Consider the following 8,511-nt stretch of genomic DNA (forward strand, 5'->3'; position numbering starts at 1 on the left):
CTAAACTTCAGAAAGATCATCTGTCGGACCTCCGAGAAACTTTCGCCACACTCAGGCGGCACCATGTCATGCTCAATCCCAAGAAATGTGTCTTTGGAGTTGAGTCTGGGAAATTTCTCGGATTCCTTATCAATCAAAGAGGAATAGAGGCGAACCCTGAGAAGGTGCAGGCGGTCATTGACATGCAGTCGCCTCGTACCATTCGAGAGGTTCAGAAGTTAACAGGTTGTCTGGCGGCCTTGGGAAGATTTCTAAGCCGATCAGGCGACAAATGCCTATACTTTTTCCAGGCAATTAAGAAGAAGGCAAGGTTTGAATGGGGGCCGGATGCTGAGGCCGCCTTCTAGAAATTGAAAGTTCACTTGCATTCCTTGCCGAGGCTGGTCAGCCCTTTGCCCAAAGAAGTACTCTACATGTACCTGGCCGTCTCTGATCATGCGTTAAGTGTTGTTCTCCTTGCTGAAAGAGACGGCTGTCAGCTCCCGGTCTACTTTGTCAGTCACGTACTGAAAAATGCCGAGTTGAGGTATCCCTTAGTGGAGAAATTTGGTCTTGCACTCTTCATGGCTGTTAAAAAATTGAAGCCCTACTTTTTTGGCACATGTAGTCGTCGTGTATACAGACCAACCTATCAAGCGGCCACTGACCATCATGGAGTCGTCAGGCCGAATGATCAAATGGGCCATAGAAATTCAGAGCCTCGAAGTTACTTTCGAGCCTAGAAAAGCAGTGAAGGGGCAAGCCTTTGCTGACTTTATTGTTGAGATGACTCGTCCCCCTGACTCTCAAGTTCCAGACCAAGTCTGGAAGGTATATGTGGACGGAAGCTCTACTTCAAATGGTTGTGGAGCAGGCGTCATATGTCAGTCGCCGGAGGGCGACAGGTACGAGTATGCTCTACGCTTCAGTTTTCAGGCCTCAAACAATGAGGCAGAATATGAAGCTTTACTAGCCGGAATCCGCATGTGCAAGGCGGCAGGGGCAAGAAAAATAGACGCCTGTTCCGATTCACAATTGATAGTGAGTCAGTACAATGGCGAATACGAAGCAACCCATCCGCCATGATCAAGTATTTACAGGCGGTCTGACAAGCAGTCGGCTCCCTTGAGGATTTCCATCTGATCCAAGTGCCGAGATCAGAAAACAACCAGGCGGATGCACTGTCAAAATTAGCATCATCCGCCTCCTCTGATACTCCTCGAACTGTTTTTTGGGAAGTAATGGAGAAGAGAAGCATCAAGGAAGACCCTATTGGAATCCTAGACAGAAGCTCAACCTGGATGGATCCAATCAGGGCATATCTGACAAACGGTACCCTGCCGGATGATCATCAACAGGCGGCAGCACTGAAAAAACGAGCAACCTGTTTTGAAATAATAAAGGGAGAACTTCACAAAAGGGGGTACCTTCAACCCTTCTTAAAGTGTGTTACTCCAGAGAAGGGACGAGAGATACTAGACGATCTTCACTCTGGTTACTGTGCTTCTCATATAGGCGGTAGGACGCTTGCTCAACGGGCAAGGCGGCAGGGCTACTTTTGGCCTACTTTAGAAGCAGATGCAATGGAGATGGTGAAAAAATGTGACAAGTGCCAAAGGTTTGGCAAAGCTAATTCACCGTCCGGCTACTGACCTCACTACCATTCATAGCCCACTACCGTTTGCTAAGTGGGGCATGGACATTCTGGGTCCATATACACCTGCTACAGGCGGAAGGAGGTACATACTTGTTGCCGTCGACTACTTCACTAAATGGGTAGAGGCGGAGGCTGTAAAGGGAATCAAGATGAAGGATGTAATTTCATTCATTTGGAAAAATGTCATCACTCGGTTCGGGGTTCCCATGTCTATGGTTTTTGATAATGGTCCCCAATTTGAGACGCCTGTTCTCAAAAGCTGGTTGGGTGACCAAGGAATTGCACACTACTTTACATCTGTCGGCCGTCCACAAGCAAACGGCCAGGTAGAAGCCTTTAATAAAATCATCTCAGACGGTCTCAAGAAAAAGATTGAACGAGCAGGCGGCCTATGGGCGGATGAATTACCACATGTTCTCTGGGCCATTAGGACGACTGAAAAAGGGGCGACTGGAGAAACTCCATTCCTCCTAACTTATGGTGCGGAAGCTGTTCTTCCAATAGAACACTACGAGCCGACTCTTCGAGTAATGCTATATGACGAAGAGGCAAACTGGGAAGCCATGCGCCTGGCATTAGACTCACTTCCTGAAAGGAGGGGCAATGCTGTCTTGCGCCATGAAATTTACCGCCTGAGAATGACTAGATCATACAACAAAAAAGTACACAGGCGTCCACTCAAAGTGGGGGACTTTGTACTTAGAAAAATGGAAGCAGTTGGTAGGGCTAATGAGTCTGGCAAACTAACTCCCAACTAGGAAGGACCCTACCGAATCTGTGAAGAGGTTAGGGACGGTACCTACCGGCTGGAAACACCAGACGGACAACCGTTGCCTCGAACTTGGAATGTAGATAATCTTAAGAAATATTTCTTTTGAATGATGTAAATAATCAAGGGCTACTTAATAAAAGTTTGCACTTAATATTCAATTTTGTACTAAGAGGGGCACGCCTACTAACAAATAGTCGGCTACTCTCCATGTTTAAATTCTTACTTAAGAGGGGCATGCCGTCTGTACCTTTACAGTCGGCTACTCTCCATTGAGCATTTTACTCTCTTCAGAGGGGCATGCCGTCTGTACCTTTACAGTCGGCTACTCTCCATTGGGTACTTTACTCTATCTTCAGAGGGGCATGGCGCTGTACCTTTCAGTTGGCTACTCTCCATTGAGTTTTACTCTATTTTCAGAGGGGCATGCCGCCTGTACCTTTACAGTCGGCTACTCTCCATTGAATATTTTACTCACCATAGGGGCATGCCGTCTGGACATAAAGTCGGCTACTCTCCATAGAAGAGGGCCGACTGGTTCCAAACACATAGCCACCCCCCTTATACTTAGCTAAAAAAGATTAGGGCCTGGCCGACCCTGTGCCTAATAGGCGGCTACCCTCCTTTTACTTAGCACCTACGTTCACCAAGAACTAACCAAGGCCACAGGCCGAATGATCAGACCAGGCGCCAAGCCAACTGATCAAATCTTCAAAACTAATACGACCTGTCCCAACATCATAGCAGGCGTCCGGCGGCATCCCTTCGGATGAAATTCGTCGCAGAGAGCAGCTCCCTTTTGGGTGGAACATTGCTCTATAAACTAATTACACGGCACCTATACGACTGTCCCCAAGGGCAACCACGTAGCCGTTTTTGAGACAAGGATAACTGTATCACTAACCAAACCAGTGGTAGCAGTTGACATCTGAGTCAGATGACCGCTTGTATTTCTTGGGATAAATGCAGGGGGTACCTCTTGAGTTAATAGCCAACAAACATTGGCGAATCAAGGGGTCTAGCCGGCCTCCGCCGCCTGGTACCTCTACTTCTCAAGCTAGAGTGACGGCGACTGAGTAACACCAATGTTAACTCATAGTCACTCCCTCAAACTTGGTATGGAACCTAAAAGGTTTGAGTAGACCGCCTGTTTTTTGGCAAACAGGGGCACTCAAACCCCTATTCCTACTAGGTAACCTCTTGAGTTAATAGCCAACAAACATTGGCGAATCAAAAGGTTCAGCCGGCCTCCGCAGCCTGGTACCTTTACTACTCAAGCAGGAGTGACGGCGACTGAGTAACTCCAAAGTTAACTCATAGTCACTCTCTCAAACTTAGTATGGAGCCTAAAAGGTATGAGTCGTCCGCTTGTTTTTAGCAAACATGGGCTCTCAACCACTACTCCTGCTAGGTTAACAACTTATGAGTTAAAAGCCAACAAACATTGGCGAATAAAGGGGAACAACTGGTACCCACCGCTTGATACCTCTACTACTCAGTTACTTGGCAACTAGGCAACAATCATGTTTACTTGGTCAGACCACTTTCCTACTTGGTTAATTTTACAAATGACAGGACCGCCTGCCTAAAGGGGATCCAGTTTAAAATGGTTCGAATACCGATTGGATAAATGGCCGACTGATCGTCTATCCTGGAAACAGACAACCAGTCGTCCAGGGGCATAGGCGGCGTGACTAACTATCCGTACCTGTCTGCAACTATCGGCCATGTAAAACAGTCGGTATAGTGTACAATTGGATATCAGAATATTCAATACTTGAACAAATTTGAAGCAAAACAAAAAATTCATTTAAAAGAAGCCGGTCATTAAAGACCGGCAAAATATTCAGAACCCCGGCCCCCTGGCCGGGTAAATACAAAACAAACGACACGCAGGCCGTGGAAAGAAGACATAAAGCTTAAGAAGGGGGCAGATCTTCAATATTAGTAGCTGCCGCCTGGTCAGCACTCTTCTTGCTGGACTCGGCTTCAGCTGCATCCTTCTTTGATGCATTACCCCCAAGCGGCACAAGCGCCACTACCGGCTCCTCCTCCAACGCTTCCTCCAACGCCTCTTCCTCAGCAGCCGCCAGGATCTCTTGATTATATGTGTTAGAACACTGGCGGTACGTTTTTTCCCATGAGGCAAAGTCGGCATTGGGGAAGAGGCGGCCCCAAGTCATGCGCTGGATTTGAGCAGAGTCTTCCATCATCTCCCGGACCAGCTCTTTCTTTTCTTGCTCGGCCTTTTCCGAGAGCTCCTGAGTAAGACTCTTCTCCTGGGTCACCAGGCGTTCCTTTACGTTGGCCAAGGATTTCTCCAAGGCTTCGTATGAGGACATCTTGTGGCGAAGAGGTCTCAGCTCGGCCTTGAGGTTGTTGATGGTCGCCTCCAGCTCGCCATTCCTCTTTTGGGCCGCCTCTAACTAAGCCCGAATAGCGGCGGTAGCCTGCGCCTGATAATAAAGAATATCAATGGTCAGAACTTCATTTTGGGCAATTTGAAACATTGCCTTATCACAGTCAGAGGCGGCCATAGCTTTTGCAGCCTTTACCTCTTTGTTCTTCCGGTCAAGCGGCTTGCGAAGGCCGTTCACTCGGAGCAAGGCCTAAGTAAAAACGGGAACAGGCGTCAGTTTCCAAACAAAAAAGAAAACAGGCGTCCTGGAATTCAAATACTCAAAAATAGGCTAAGTATACCTCAGCAAGGACCCCTGCAATCCCGTCTAGGTCAAGGGTGCCGACACCCCTGACCGCCTCCCTTTCAGCTGAAGGGACGGCCTTGATCATAGACTTGGCCACCTCTACCAAGTCAGGTTCCTGAGGGCCGGCTGCATCAAGCATAAACAAACGGATTAGACCTAGTAAAAAAGGGAGCAAGTCTAAAAATTTACAAGGACAACTTCATACTTCTAGGCGGCCCAGCTGGAGTTTTAGAAGAAGTGGCCGGCTGTTTCTCAGCCGCCGCATGTTTCCTGGCAGAACCAGGAGAGCTCGCAACAGTCGTCCTCCGGGCCTTGGGGTCCGGCTGTTGGGAAGAAGAAGCTCTTGGAGCGCCCGTCTAAAAAAGAAGAAAAGAGTCAGTATATACATAAACACAACTCCAAAAAGAGGGTGAAAGGTTCGAAGCCCACCAAGGGTGCCCCCTTGTTGGGGGAGTCGGTTGAAGACTGTTGCATGATGGAGGCCCGCAACATGGCCGCCGCAGTCTTGGAGGCGGTAATTTTGCTCATGGCGTCCGCTGCAAAAACAAATAGCAAAGTTAATAAAAGTCATAACAAGAAATGCACGGAAAAGCAGAGTATTCGACAGGCCGACTACCTCTTGAGGACCGACTGCTGAGGCCACAGGCGGCCAAAAAGTACTCGTCGTAGAGCCATTTGAAGCTCGGGACACAGTGCAGGGGTACTTGCTCTCGTACCCCTGAAGTAGAGTCGAGGGTCGACTCTACTTTAAAGAGTCCTTTATCCAGGATCTCTTTCTTAGCTTTGGGGGGAACAGGCGGCATGCTGCGGCCGCCTGCAAGAAGGGGCGGATTCCTGTTCCACCTGTTGAGGCGCTTGTTCAGCTCTGTGTCTGAACTCTCAATGATGAAGAAGGTGCACCGCCAGTCCTTCCATTTTTTTGCTTTACCTCTCGTCATGAGGTAGCCCCTGTGGCTCGTCAATTGATACCAGCCGGTACCGCCTGCCTTAGGGGCCCGGCTGAGGTAGTTCATGTGGGCGAAAGCCTCGAAGCTCGGCTCCACCCCGTGCAGTTCGCACCAGGCCACAGAGCCGAGTACGTTGACCCAGGAGTTCGGGGCTAACTGCCATAACCCCAACTCATACCCATTCAAGATCCGCTGAACAGCCGGATGTAATGGGAAGCGCAGCCCAGCCTTGATGGCCGCCTCGTAGCTGCCAAAGCAGGCGCTATCATAACTGGTACCAGCCGGCCAAACGACTGTGTCTTCTTGATCCGGCACAAACACTAAAAAGTCGGGGCCCATTGTGTGGTTTGCGATAAAGCTCTCCACTTTCTCTTGCATGGCCGTGATCCGGCCCCGAGGTACCGTGCAGTAGTAGGGGGTATTTTGCTCTCGGTAAGAGGCGGATGGCTCCGCCCAATTGTCCCCCTTCTCAACTGCGTGAGAAAGCCTCGCCTCTTGCAGGCGACTGTTTTTCTCTTCTGTGTCCAGAGAAGCATGGCCAGAAGAGCTAGACTCGGAATCGTCCTCTGACGAGTCCGAAGAGGACGACTCCTCCCCTCTCCCGGAGGGGCCCGCCTCCTCTCCTTTAAAAGGAGCAGGAGAGAATGAAGAATTGTCAACTATGAAATGGGAAGGGGTCACTTTGATTCCTCCCTCAGAACAGCCGGCTTTCAAGCCGCTTTGTTTCACTTCCACATCTGGCGCCTGGTCAGATGTTTCACTAATCGGCACCCTGTGGGAGGAGCCGTCTGAATTTGAGATCCTGGCAGTCTTTTTTGTTCTGGCCATCATGCTCTGCATAGACACAGATACAGTCGGACTTTGTATAAAGGGCAAAGATGGGTCCGGAAAAGGGCAGGCGGCACTCCTAGTCCTAGATTCAGCCGTCCCCGGTGACCGGCTGATCACTAACCTAGGTCGTGTCGTGTGCTTCCATGGTGCCATTTCAAAAAAGAATAAAATAAAGAGAAAATTAAGAGTAAGAGAACCGACGGTTACCTGAACGAGTGACGGTTGATGAAGTTCTGAAAATCCTTTGCAGTCGGCTTGTCAGAGCAGGCGGTAGGCAGAAAGAGTCCAAAATGTCAGAGCAAGTTCAGGGGTCCGAATGTTCTCTCACAAAGTTCTCAAGTGTGAATGACTGAAGTCAACACTCCCTTATATATAGGCGAAGTGGGAAGGCGAAGGGTCACTTCCAGAATTCAAAATTTGGGCGGGAGAATCTCTCGGCCTTTCGCCGAGTGACACCTGTAGCAGGCCGTCGCCTGTTACAGTGCGTCACCTGTCACATGTAACACGTGACCAGTCACGTGCCACCTGTGAGGGGAAAATGATTAGGGGATTTTGCTCCCACCAATCGGAATGCGCCACGTGGGCCAATCAGGTCCTGCCAAGTGTCCCCCAGTTGGAACTGTCAGGCTTGCCACGTGGCACGCGCTTATTCGTCCACCTTGAACCTATTATGTCATGACACGTGGCATACTCCATGCCTAATGGAGAAACCGGCCACCCAGGCCCAACTTCGGAGGGAAGCCCAATCAGCCCTAGGTTAACCTAAACCTAGGATTGGCACGTTTCCCAAGGTTATAAATACCTCCCTTAATCCTCATTAAGGGGGGATTACAGAGATAACAGGTTGATCACGCTAACAAAGCAGATTACCTACATTAAACACTCTCACCTAGAGAGACCCAATCACTTTAATTTCCGCATTAATTACTCCTTAATCAAGTACTAACTTGACCGTTGGAGGCGGAGCTCCCACCACCAGGAGTCTCCGTTGTTTTGCAGGTACAGGCGTCCAGTTCCAGTCTCGGAATTGTAACTCTCCCGCAGGACATCAGAAAACCCCGAAACAGGACTCACGTAAATTATTAGGTACCATGGTAAACATTTCATCAATTTTTATATCCTGGCGAAAAAAAAGTAAAAACATTCCAAAATTGAAGACTATTCACGCTTTTTGAGATATATTGGAGGTTTCGGAGCCCGGTATCGAAAACCTTGAGATTCTAGAGAATACATCTCGTAGTCATATTATGTCGTTTAAAACCATATATGATCATTATTTGTTGTCATAAATGTTCGTGGTAGGCTTGATATAATGAAATCGCTGCAAGTTATAAACATGTAAAATAGGTCGTTTAAAAGCAAATTGGATGGTTCCACCCACCTAATTGGCATCCCAAAGAGTATTAGGGAACATGGTAAACATTTCGGCAATTATTATTTTCAGGCCAAAAAATGTCTAAAAATTCCAAAATTAAAGGCTAATATTCACGCTTTTTGAGAAATTATGGAGGTATCAGGGCTCGGTATCGAAAAGCCTTGAAATTCTAGGGAATACATCTCGTGGTCATATAATGTCGTTTGGAACCATATATGATCATTATTTGTTGTCATAAATGTTCGAGA

The sequence above is a fragment of the Chenopodium quinoa genome, unplaced genomic scaffold (assembly GCF_001683475.1).
Source record: "Chenopodium quinoa cultivar QQ74 unplaced genomic scaffold, ASM168347v1, whole genome shotgun sequence".
NCBI lineage: Eukaryota > Viridiplantae > Streptophyta > Magnoliopsida > Caryophyllales > Amaranthaceae > Chenopodium > Chenopodium quinoa.